This window comes from Macrotis lagotis, chromosome 4 (assembly GCF_037893015.1).
Source record: "Macrotis lagotis isolate mMagLag1 chromosome 4, bilby.v1.9.chrom.fasta, whole genome shotgun sequence".
NCBI classification, from domain to species: Eukaryota; Metazoa; Chordata; class Mammalia; order Peramelemorphia; family Peramelidae; genus Macrotis; species Macrotis lagotis.
Window position 1 is genome coordinate 58,425,955 of NC_133661.1, and position 12,865 is coordinate 58,438,819.

The 12,865-nt window shown below is 40.3% G+C and overlaps 1 long non-coding RNA gene across 1 annotated transcript in view; it reads right to left on the reverse strand.

The window, feature by feature from the left end:
- The window catches only part of LOC141520944 (uncharacterized), an 88,105-nt gene that overhangs the window by 29,546 nt on the left and 45,694 nt on the right, over positions 1-12,865 (reverse strand). The gene's annotated exons all lie outside the window — the stretch shown is intronic.

The window sequence follows — 12,865 nt, forward strand, 5'->3', positions numbered from 1 at the left end:
GATGGATCTCCAAATGAAAGGAGGTCATCGAGTTGAGGCAGCTCTCAATGATAGGTCTAGCCAGAAAGGATCCTAAATTGCAAGGTTAATGCAACTGTCAAGAGTTGACTTTTGTTAAAGTGCCAGGAAGATGACTCCAATTCCTCAATTTTATTTAATAAAAGCAAAGAATTCATTATGATTTGATACAGTTCATTCATCAGACAGACTTAAATATTTGATAATCTAGCAGCTAAATTTTTTATGGTATTACAAGTAGCAAGGAAGCGTCTCCCTCTCCTCCCTCTGCCATTGTCATTTCTCTTATCTTAGCCTTCTGGGAATCAGGACAACAGCAAAGGCAGAAGAATGTTAGAGACCAAGTCATCCAAGATGTATCCAGATAACTCTAAAGAGAAGTCATCAGTCTGGCCACAGTCATTGTGAAGATGTCTCCTTTGGGGATCTTCAGGGTCAAATGGTTAGATTGCATTATTTTATTGAACTTGTAGACATTTGAAAGGAGGAGAGAAAGAGGGAGATAGAGAGAGAGACATAGAAACAGAGATATGAGACAAAAAATAGATGAAAAGAAGCAGACATAATCACAAGAAAGAAATTCAAGTATTCTTAATCCTTTTTTTCTCTATATAACTTGTCCAAGGCAAAAGAGACTAAGAATATACAAATACTAGGAAGTTGTCCCATCCATCCCTCAAAGAGTAAGCACATCCCCATATTTAAATATAATAGTATTCTTAGAATGAGAGCTTGAGAACTGGAAGGCTCATAGAGGTCACTGAGTTCAAATGGCCTCCTATTGCACTTGAGAATATACTGTTTCCTTCTTTATTATATTTTCCTTGTGGTCAAAAATTTCCTCTTTAGAGATAATTTTAATCTCTCATGCTTAATATAGTGACTAATCCTTAATAAATCTTTGTTGACTTGTCTATAGTGGAAGTTAACTTGACTCTGACCTCTTAGTGTTTATATCTATCTGTCTCTGTGACTCTGTTTTTCCCCGTCTCTATCTCTGTCTTTGTATCTATGTGTGACTGTCTCTCTGTCTCTATCTCTCTGTCTCAGTCTCTGCTGTCTGTCTCTCTCCATTTCTCTAGTTTTGACTCTCACACACTGAAAACACAAATCTTTTACCAACTTTTACATAGCTTTTTCTTTGAATTCCTAATGATCAGCAAGCCACCTACTGTACTTTTCTCCCTTCCCCCCCAGTCACTCCTTGATTCTCTTTTCCCACAATGGTGAGCATTCTGTTACATTTGGTCAACATCCAGCCAATTAAATTGTACAAGTTCTTAGAGGGATCCAGAAAGAAGACTTTTTTTTCAGGTAGCCAGCAGAGATTTCCATTTTTAATTTCTTCTTAATTGAATATACTGTTAACAATTCACCAGAAATCTCTCTGTGGCTCTTTCTCTTCTCTCCTGTTCTCATCACCTCTTAAAGGGGAAGGGGGGAAAGAGTCTGAGGTATTTACTGTAAAATAGAAGAAATGGTAGAGAAGAACATTACTCATTCTTCAGTTCATCACTATTCATCATTCGACTAATGAGAGAAGGTGATCCTATCACTGACCCTCCTTCATCAATGTAAGGCTCCTTTACACAGTCAGCATGGGTGGACTGGACAACTTTTCCTATCAGGACAGGCATCAGGGATCCCTGAAAGCAAACTCCAACTCAAAGTTTGACTGTCTTACTGGTTATTGATTTGATTCTATCTCTGTTTAACATACATACTTGCTGAAAGCACCAGTACTTCAGGGAAGGATGAGATCAAATAAATTATATTTGTTTTCAGTTGTTTCTTGTGATGAATTGGGTGTCTATAAGACATTGTCATGAGAGGAAACATAGCAAGGTCCAGTTTAATCATTTGTCTGAGAATTTCATTGACCAAGCAAAGGGAATCTTCACTGGACTCACCCAACTGGGAGAATTTATGCTCATGACTCTCTTGTTAGATAAATCATGGATTCTCCACGGATTCTCCAATATCCAAGATTGGAGGTCTTCAAATAGAGTTTGAATCCCTGGTAAAACCTTGTCAATTAGGTGCTAAACAAATAAATTTTAAGATCCCTTCCAATACTGTGATTCCATGATTCTCTGCCTCCCAAATCAAGCAATTAATAAATATTTATTAAGTACTTACTTTATAGCAGTCATTAAGCTAAAGGTTAAACAACAGTAAGTACAATGAGAAGCAATTATTCACTTCGTATTATTGAATGACTTGGTATTATTGGATGACTAATCAGCCATTTGTAATAATAAAAAATGTAGAGCTCCTTAGGGGTGCTGCCCTTGGGATAAGCTCAGGTCATGTTCTGGTCAAGCATCTGAATTCCCCCCCACACATTTTGGAGCATGATCAAATTTTCTCAAAATCCAGGAGCACGTAGATAATATTTTCACAGATCTCCAAAGTTGAGGAAATCCATGTTTGACTAGATTGTGGATGGAACATGCTCTAAGGGGGTAGGTATCACTGAGAGTAAGGAAGAAAACCGAGAGAAATGACAGAGACAGAGATAATAGATAACAATATATATAAATAGATGAGAGAGAGAGAGAGAGAGATGACTGGATCTATGATTTCACTGCTATAAATAATTCTTAGGTGAGGAAAGTCTTTCAACCTATGCACCTCAAGACCTTCTCTACAACTGATTCTCATAGAGTACTTACTGCCTGGAGCACCAAAGGTTTATGACTCAGAAGCAGGACTTGAACCTAGGTCTTCCTGACCCTAAGAATCACTCTCCACTGTTCTTTAAGCACTTTGCAAATAGTATCTTAGAAACTCTTCACAATGACCCTCTATTATTATCTCCATTTTGTAGATAAAGAAGCTGAATATCAGGTCTCTCCAGGGTCAGAATCTAAGGAAAAGGAAAAGAACTGAGAAGCGATATCTCCTGTATTTCAAGACTTCAACCCTACAAAAGACAGGACGCCCCCCCCCACCTTCTCATTCCACCTATCTCTGCTTTCTAGGAGGGGATAGCATGCCCTGGAAGGGAAATCTCTTTGCTCCTTATACTTGCTTCTTCCCTCTTAAGACCTTGTTAGATATCTCATTCTCAATCCATTGTGTATCATCTCCTATCATCTCCTGCCAAAGGCATCTGGTGACCAATAACCCAAGCAGCCAAACCAGGCTTAGAGGTAGGGTAGAGCAGAGAATGGAGCATGTCTCTGAAGGAAGCTGCCTTCCCAGTTGAGAATGTCCCCCTATGATAGTCTGTTCTAAAGAAACAGCTCATTCACCCTGAGTTGAGATAGTTAAACACCATCTGCATCAGTTAAACACTGATTTAGGGATGTTTGCAGCTAATTTACATTAAAACTGATTTCCGTTCATCATCTGGACCTCTTCAGGCAGGAAATCATTCAAACATCCGTACTCCCCACCAAGTGTTGTAATTAAAAAATCCCTTCCAGGGGACATTTTGCACTTTATTTTTTCCAACTTTAGTATTCAGGATGATCAGTTGAATGTTGCTGGTGGGTGGGTGGGTGGGTGGGTGGGTGGGGAAATTTAACTGAGTAGAAAAGCAGCCTTCAAGTATCCATTCTGATAACAATAATAATAATAATAATAATAACCAACATTGGAAAGCACCTACCATTTTGTACAAGGCACTAGTATACTTTTCAGTTATCTCATTTGATCTTCACAATAAGCATGGGATGTAAGGGCTGTTATTATTCCCATTTTACAGAAGAGGAAACTAAGGCAGATAAAACTTTAGGGACTTGCCCAGCATCACACAGCGTGTAAGCATTTAAGGCCAGATTTTAACTCAAAACTTCCTGCCTCTAGGTCCTCTCTACTCTGAGCCCTATCCACTACACCACTGAGCTGCCCCTAGCTCTGCCACCACCTAGCTGTGTAATCCTATACAGATAACCTCAGTATGCTGGACCTTATTACCTCCTGAGAGATTTGGACAAGATGACAAGATTCTGTCATTTCCTTTTCATTCCTTGTTCTACAAGGCTAGCTAACAGCAGTGATTTTTAGATAAAACTATCAGAATCCTGGGTTGGAGGCCCAGGCTAGCCATTCTTCATTCCTCTTTTGGTTTTGCATCTGACTCTTCAGACTTCACCAGCACGCTCCCACCAAGGCACCTCCCCCTACTCTTTTGGCTCCATTTTATGTGTTCTACTTTCCTACTAGAATGTAGACTCCTTGATCCTCCACTTTAAGGAAGAATGGAGGCCAAATAGTCTCCCTTTCTTTTGCTCCAGCTCTGATTCTGACTCTAGCCCTTGCTGTTATATCTCAGCAGCCATCTCACCCTGGAATGTTCCCTCCACTCTAGTTGCCCCCTTCTCCTATTGATGAACTCTTCCTGAAACCTTCATTCTGAGGAATGGTCCAGGCTGACCATTCTTCATTCATCTCTTGGCTTGGCTTCTGACTCTGCAGACTTCACCAACCTGCTCCCACTAAAGTACCTCCTCCCACCCTTTTGGCTCCATTTTAGGTGCTTCACTCCCCTATTAGAGTGGAGACTCTTGAAACTTGAGATCAGTCATCTCCTTTCTTTTAGCTTGGATTTGGAACACCACCACTTAAAACAAACCAGGCCAATTGACTTTACTCACCCATGTTCCTCCCTGACAGTGTAACCTGAGGTAAGTGAAAACTCTCTGAGCTTCAGTTTTTATTCAGTACAAACAATACTTAATAAGCAGCCCCTATCGATCATAAAGATCAAACTGTCCCAGTCCTGTCAGGACAAACAGATAAGCAAACACCAGGTAATTGGAGAAGGGAGAGAACACTAAACTGGGAGGGTTTGGGAGGAACTACTAGTCATGGGGAACAGTTTGTTCAAATGAAAACCAACATAAAAGGAATATCACATCTGGGGAATAGCATGATCGAGTTTAATTAGAGGATGTTTTCTCACATAGTAAGTTAGTCAACATTTATTATGCTAGGAATCATGCAAAGGAAGTAAAGGAGTAACTAGGATGGTACCATCGGGGAGTCAAAATGTGTATTCCTTCCACAGTATAAACTCTTCCTCATTCTTCCTATGTAGCCCCCCTACCAGCCTTCCAAGAAGCAGCTCCATCACAGAACAGGGTCTCTAGGTACACATACACACATACAAATGTTTAACTTCTCCAAGAGTCAAAATTTCTAGTTATGATTCAGTGAAGGAGGGAGAAGGTGGATTATGTATCCCTAAGGTCTTTGCTAGCTCCAAAATTCTATGATCTCTAAAATATTTATTTAGCAGGAACTCAATATTCAATACTGTTAGTCACTCCAAAAGGAAAAAAAGTATAAAATTGCAGTCCTTGTCTTCAAAGGCATCATATGACAAATGTTTACAGATAAAATACAATTAAAACAATGAAGTTAAATAAAATGCAAGATAAAAATGTAAGTGTGAAAATGATGAAAAAAAATTTAGTGCCACAGGAGGTCTGTCACTGTCCTGTAGTATTTTTACTCTTGTACAATTTTACAGACAGGTCAGGACTTGAGTTGGATCTTAAAGAATAAGACAGGGTTATTTTTGATAACAAAAATAGGGCTGTTTGCTGATATAGTGAAGAAAGTTATCCCAGGAGCCAGAAGGATCTGTGTTCAAATGTGACTTCTAAATGTGTGACAATGGGCAAGTCACTGAACCTGTTTGCCTCAGTTTCTTCATCTGTAAAATGAACTAGAGATGGAAGCCACTCCAGTATTTTTTCCAAGAAAACTCCAAATGGGTTCATTAAGAGACCATCAGGATGAAACAAAACATTTTTACAATTGCAACTGCTTCCTTTGTCTCGTTATTATCCCTATCCTCCATGACCCATTCCCCAAAAATTTGTCCACAAACCAACTACTAAGTTTCTCATTGAGGACTTGGGTAAAAAACTGAATTCTGCTCATGCATAGGATGGACACTGAGGAATCCACTGAGGAGGAAAATGAGATTAACTAGGCTGAACCAGACAACCTAGAGCTAGAAAAGTCAGAAAGAGAAGCCAACCCTATGCCCCAGGGCATAGCTGTAGGATTTTTCCTTCCAGTTATTGGGTACCAGGATATGACTTTCAAGCAGATTCAACTAGAGAGGAAGCTCCCAGTGATCATCAAAGGAATCCTCCAAATCCCTAGAAAGGAGCACTGAACTGTCTCTTCTGGTGAAGGGTGTAGTTTTTTTTCCTTCCTTAAGGGCATGATACTAAAATATCAGGGATTCTGTCAGCTCAGAGCTATTTCCCAGGGTTCAACCCATTTCCAAGAACTCAGAGCAGCATTTCTCAATTGCTTTATTACAAAAGTCACCAGAGATATCAAGATTTATTATAGCAGAAACTGTATCTGACTTGGAGTTAAAAGTCCATTGGTAGAATCTCTGTATCTGTCTCTCCTTTCTCTGGCCACTGAACCAGATGTCTCCAATGGAGATTTTGCACAGCACTCCCTTACTTAAATCTAAATCACTTGCAAGTCATGGCATCACCTCCCTGATGTTGTGGTCCTCTTTGAGAACAAGGACAAACAAGAACCCTAGCCTTTGTATAGCTGAATATCCTCAGGTATGTCTCTTCAGCTCTTAAGGTTTATGTAAAATGAGTCCATACTCCTGGACTCCTCATCACGCTAGGATGTTTAACTGAAGCATTCTAAGAATTGCAAAATTCTGTATAAACATTAGCTATCATGATAGTTTCTGTCCTAGGGAAAGGTTGAGGACACACAGTAGAAATGGACCTTTTTGTGTTAGTCTATACCCTTGACCAGTCTTCAATGGAGGGAGCTTCCTGAATGGCTAATCAATCAAGTATGTACTGAGCTCCAACTACATGTCAGACATTATGCTGTAGAGTCCAATAAAAATGAGACAATTCCAGCCTTCTAAGGTTTAACATTCTTCTGAAGGTGAAGGAAACAACATCATAATGGTTAGCATTAATTAATTCATTCATTCATTCATTCATTAATAGACAAATAACTGGAAGAATCAACTAAGACTTCTGGTAGAAGATGGCACGATATTTTGGATTTTAATCATTGTATCTCTGCCTTCTCCAGTCTACCCAACTTCAATCTTCCTAGGTTCCAAATCTTACTGGAGCATTTCTCTAGTCAACATTTTTCAGTGGTTCTCTGACTGTTGGTATAAACTACATAAATATTCCTCAGCCAGGCATTTAAAATCCTCTAAAATTTTATTCAATTTACCTTTCCAGGCTTGTTCATAGTAATTCCTTTCATGTACTTCCATTCCAGCCAAACTGGTCCACTAGCTGTTCCTTGAACTTGACATGCCTTTCCCATCCAAATATTCTTGCACATACTCAGCTGTGTTTGGGATGTCCTCCCTCCTGAGTTATGCCTCTCAGAACCCTTGGCTTCCTTTGATGCTCAGCTTAGATGCTTCCTCTTCTGGGAAGCCTTTCTGGATTCTCCCAAGATAAAAATTTTCTGTCTATTCATGTCAGCACTACCTGGACCAGGCCTAATCTATTACCCTAACAACTAAACCCTTGAAAAAATAAAAAGAAAGAAAACCTTTTCCTTCATCCACCATGCAATCTGTCCTTGCAAGAGAATGAGGGTACCAAATAGACAGATGGTCTATGATGATGTCAGTCTAACCCTTAATCAGTAGCATCAGAAGAAGGACCAAAAAAACCTAATGGAAAGATCACTGAATATGTCTAAGCATCAGTTTCCTCACTTAGGGTTCAATTACATCACCAATGATGATTCTTGCCCTTCATTCTCGAAGAAGACCATGACATTAGGAAGATGATACTATGTTAAGAAACTGAATTGGATTTGAGTGAGGGGAGGTTATGCTAAATCACCAGCCTCACTTTCTCCTCCAGATTCATCTGAGTCCAATGGCCAGATATGGATGCAGGGTAATCAGGATTATGTGACTTGCCCAAAGTCACACAGCTAGTAAGTATTAAGTCTGGATTTGAACTCAGGTCCTCCTGATTCCAGGGCTAGTGATCTATCCACTGCCCCATATATCTCCAATAGGAGTTAAAAGAACAGGCAAATTCTCAGGATAAAAAAAATACTTGTTATTACATAAATTTATTTATTGGTTTTACATATATTTATTATTGGTTGTTCCTACTACTTCCCAAATTGAAACAAAGGAAGAGAGGAAGGAAGGAAGGAAGGAAGGAAGGAAGGAAGGAAGGAAGGAAGGAAGGAAGGAAGGAAGGAAGGAAGGTAGGAAGGAAGGAAGGAAGGATTCATCATAAACATGCATAGTTCAGAAAAACAAATGACCTCATCAGCCACATTTGAAAAGTTATGTCACCCTCTGCATTTTAAATTGTGACTGGCCCTGCTCTATCTGGAAAAAAAAATATAAAAAGTAGAGGGCGCATAGATAACCTAATATCCCCTGAAAGAGATGAATCCTAGACATAACATCTGTTGTGTCCTAGAATCCTCTAGATCTTTGAATCTACAGGCCTAGTACATTTCCAAACATTCCTTTCTGCCCAGATTCATTCCCTGGCAGGGAGGCTCTGCTAGCCCTGAAACCTAGATAACTGTGTGGCTGCACCATTTCCTTGGCTGTCTTTTCCCTCATGTGGACAAAGAGATGTCCTTCCTTCTATCTGTCTCAGCAATCACTATGCGTCTTATTTCTGATATACAAAGTCAATATTTGTCCAGTTATTTTCCCTTCATTCTTCATCCTTCATCCATGAAGTGGACGGGTTTCCATTTGCCACAAGAAGGAAAATGGTCCAATTAGGAAATGGGATGTTCTGAGGTCCATCAAAGCATATCCCTCATCCAGTTTCCCACCTCTCCCGAGGAGTCCTGTTCTGCAAGGATAAGTAAGGATGAGGATACTTGCCCAGTCAACTGCCTACAAGGACAGTTTCACTGTAGACAAAGAGACAGATAGACAGAGAACAAAAGTAAATAAAGAAGGTTTTAAGGGATACTCTTTTGAATCCATTAGAGACCTTAGAATTAAGGCTATGGGATGAGATTGAGGGAAGGCTGATTGATAACACACACACACACACACACACACACACACACACACACACACACACACACAACCTTAAGTAATAACTTCCATGATCATTAGCAGCTCCATATGCCTTCCTTGCCAACTGGTCTGGAACTTGATAAAAGGGCCAGTGTATGGAGGTGGGGAGGAAGAGACAAAGGAGAGAAGAGGTGGGCAGGTCCCATGGGTGGTATTGCATTTTATCCCCAAGTGTTGACAACCTCTACTTCAAAGTCTCTTCTGAACAAAAAGAACTGGTATTCTATCACACAGGGAGCAAAGGGATCTGTCAGCAGAGCCCGCCTGTGGCTACTACCCTGTGTCCCACTGTCCATCTGTCCAGAGTCTGCCTGCTGACAAAAGAACTGTGTGGGCCACTCCTTCTGCTCCCCCTTGGTCTCCTCCTTCCCAGGAGGAACCTGTCAACCCATGTTCCTATGCCAGGCAATCTGAGATGCCAAGAGGACTTTCAACAATATGTGGGGGACAAGGGGCCACACAAGGACATGAGTTCAACAGTCAAGCCAAGGCCTTTGCCCTGGTAGCTGGGAGAATACCACTGCCCAGCTGAGGTTCCCTGTAACTTCAGACCTCTCTATCCTGAAGGTCCAGGTGGCTATGCTGGGGGAACCACAGGGTGGGGGCAGCTGTGGAGTCAATCTGGAGAGGACACTGTGCTCCTAACCCTGGTGCTAACAAGCTGCCCACACTTGTTTCCAGTGTGGCCAGGGATACAATCCCCTTGCTGACACTTCATTTGAACTATTTTCCAATTACGAAGGGAGGGCTCGGTCTCCTATCAGCTTACAGGAGAGGGGGAGCTTTTCTGCCTACTCATTCTCACTCTTCCATCCCAAGCATCCCAGTTCAGGACAGAGGGGCATCTGGCCACTTTTTCTGCCTGTCCAGAGTCGGACTCATGTTGAATATAGAGTCCATTCTAGATTGTATGCATGAAAAGAAGATAGAATGCATTCTTTAAATGCTTATATATATATATATATTAATATATATATACACACAAACACATTCATACTCATATAGACAAGTGTCTCCCTATTTAATTAATAGATGAAACTAATAGATGAAAAAACTCAGATTCCAATACAGATTCTTAACTTTTGGGGGTGTCTTGAATCTCCTTAGCATTCTGATGAAGTCTATTGCTTACTTCTCAGAATCATATTTTAATTATATAAAATAGGGTTACAAAGAAAATACATTATATTGAAATATAGTTATCAGACTATCAAAGAGAAAAACTTTGTAGATGCCAAGTTAAGACCTCCTTAAGAGTTAAGAATTCCTAAGTATTTGATGCTGTTCAGTCATTTCAGTTTTGTCACTCTCCATAGGACCCCTATTTGGGGTTTTCTTGGCAGATGCTTAGAGTGGTTTGCCATTTCCTTTACTAATTCATTTTACAGAGAAGTAACTGAGGCAAATAGGATTAAGTGACTGGCCCAGGTCATACATGTAGTAAGTATTAAAGGCCAGATTTGAACTCAGGAAGGTGAGTTTTAGGAGGCATTAAATTGCAACAATTGGGAAAACAGAAGGAAAGGAGAGAAGATGATAAAGGAGATGGTTTTAGGGAATTTATTTATATATTTATGAACCCATGACTCTAAAGGTCTAAGATTATCAGACTGTCATGAATGTATGAAATTGATTAATCTCCATTTTACAGTTTAGAAAACAGATCCAGGGACTCTACTAAGCTTATAACTAAGTTATAAGGATCATAAAATTAGAGTTGGAAGGGACTTCAAATATTGAAACCAATGCCCTCATTCTTAAGAAGGAATTGAATCCCAGAAAGATGACTCAAATTATAAGTGGAAAAGCTGAGATTTGAACTCAGCTCCATTGCCTCTATTTCCCACTGTCCTTCTAAGTCACTTTCAATGCTCAGAATCAAAGAAAATAATAGTTTGTTCTCCAGATTTGCTCTAGCTTCAGCCTTCATCTAGCTATTGATCTTGTTTTGTTTTATTTGCTATTCAAGGCACCACTCACTCACTGGGTTTTATTTCTGTGATAATTCGTTGACCCCTGAAGTCGTTCTGAATTTGATGGTTCTGTTTGTTTCTGGAAGCAGCCTGCCTTCAAAGTGGGGACTGGTTGGAGAGACCACAGGTGATGGCCAAGATGCAGCCTGGAACTGCTAAGACACGTGTTCACTTTCCTTGCCCTGGCTGATGGTGTCACCTTGAGCTGGGCTCTTTCACCATGGCTCGGCGCCCCAGTTTCCCTGTTTGTACAATAGTGTGCCTCCTCCTTCCCTCCCCCCAAATATTTTATTCTATTATTAAATGGCACACTAACTAAAGGAGGGCAGTGCTACAATGAATTTTCCCTACCTATCCAAGGTTCTTCAAGGGACAAGCAGATCGCTTAATGTGGGCCAGAGGTTCCTATTTACAGAGCATTAGAGGGAAAAGGGACATCCCACAAGCAGCCTGGTAAATACTACACGGGCATGCTCAGAGGAAGAAATGACATCCTGAAGAGAGAGACTAGAGGGGAAAAATGCTTTAAATGTAGGACTTACCCAAGGGGAAAATAGGTTTTTAAAAATTGATATTAAAACACACACACACACACACACACACATGCACACACACGCACACGCATATACATGTATGCATCCCCCAAGTCAGGGAGTCTAATTTTAGTAGCCATTTTGCCCCAGCAAAGCACTTCGCAACCAGTTATTTTCAGAAATGCTATTAGCCACAGGGTTATTTTTAAAGCCCCGAGTGTGACAGCCGTCTCTGACACAAACAGCAGCTGATAGGCAGTAAATCCACAAGCCCGGATGTGCTTTGGGTACAAGACTCCATTCAGAATGAGCTCCTCAAGTTCTTCTAATACTTGGCACAGTTCAATCCAGGGGCCCCGCCTATTTGAGTTGCCCTGCCCCACCCCACCCCACTCCACCAGGGTACTCTTTTGTCCCCTGGGAAGGGAGTCCCTTCAACCTGCCTTCACACTCAAGCCACAATAGTCATACAAGCAGGTGACCTGTCTTCCAAGAGCATAACAACCTTCATTGGCTCTCCATTACCCACAAAATCAACTCCAGATTCTTTACCCCATCATTCAAGACTTTCTCCAGTCAGACCTCCACCAAATTTTTCTAGCTAGGTCTCCTCAATCTTTCACCATCTTCCTACTCTGATGTTTTATTGAGATCTCTTGGAGATCTGGAAGATTCCAGGAGAACACAAATGCCAACAATCTCTGCCAAACTGGAAAGTTTCACAGTATAGGCCTACTGATTGACCTTGTGTGTACAGTCCAAGAACAAGTCTGGGTTTGGAGGCTTATCACCAGAAGATTGGCATGAACCAGGAAGAACCTTCTGAAAGAATTAAAAACGAAGATACATTAAACTTCCCATGTCAGAATCAACATGTTTGGTACCACAACAATCATTCAAAAAGTATCTATTGATGGATAGACTTATAGGACTTAAGCAGGACCAGTAAAACACTCTCCATAATGACCATAATCCTGTACATGAACCAAAATGACTCTAAAAAAAAGAGCCAAATTCAAATTAATTTTTTTCATCCTATATTTTTATTTTCTTAGCAGACAATCTACATAAAATCCCCCTTTAATTTAGTGTGACAGATTCCCATAATAATCTATGTAAAGCCCAGCTTAGGTCAAGAACAGAATGAAATAATCAATCAAAAAGACATCCCTACTGATTGTTCAAAGCCAATACATTCACCTATTATGTTTTTTAAAAAAATCTGTAAGAAGTATTTTCTCAGTGTTGACTCTTGCTTGGGTCTTTTTTTATTTCATGAAAATCCTGAAACT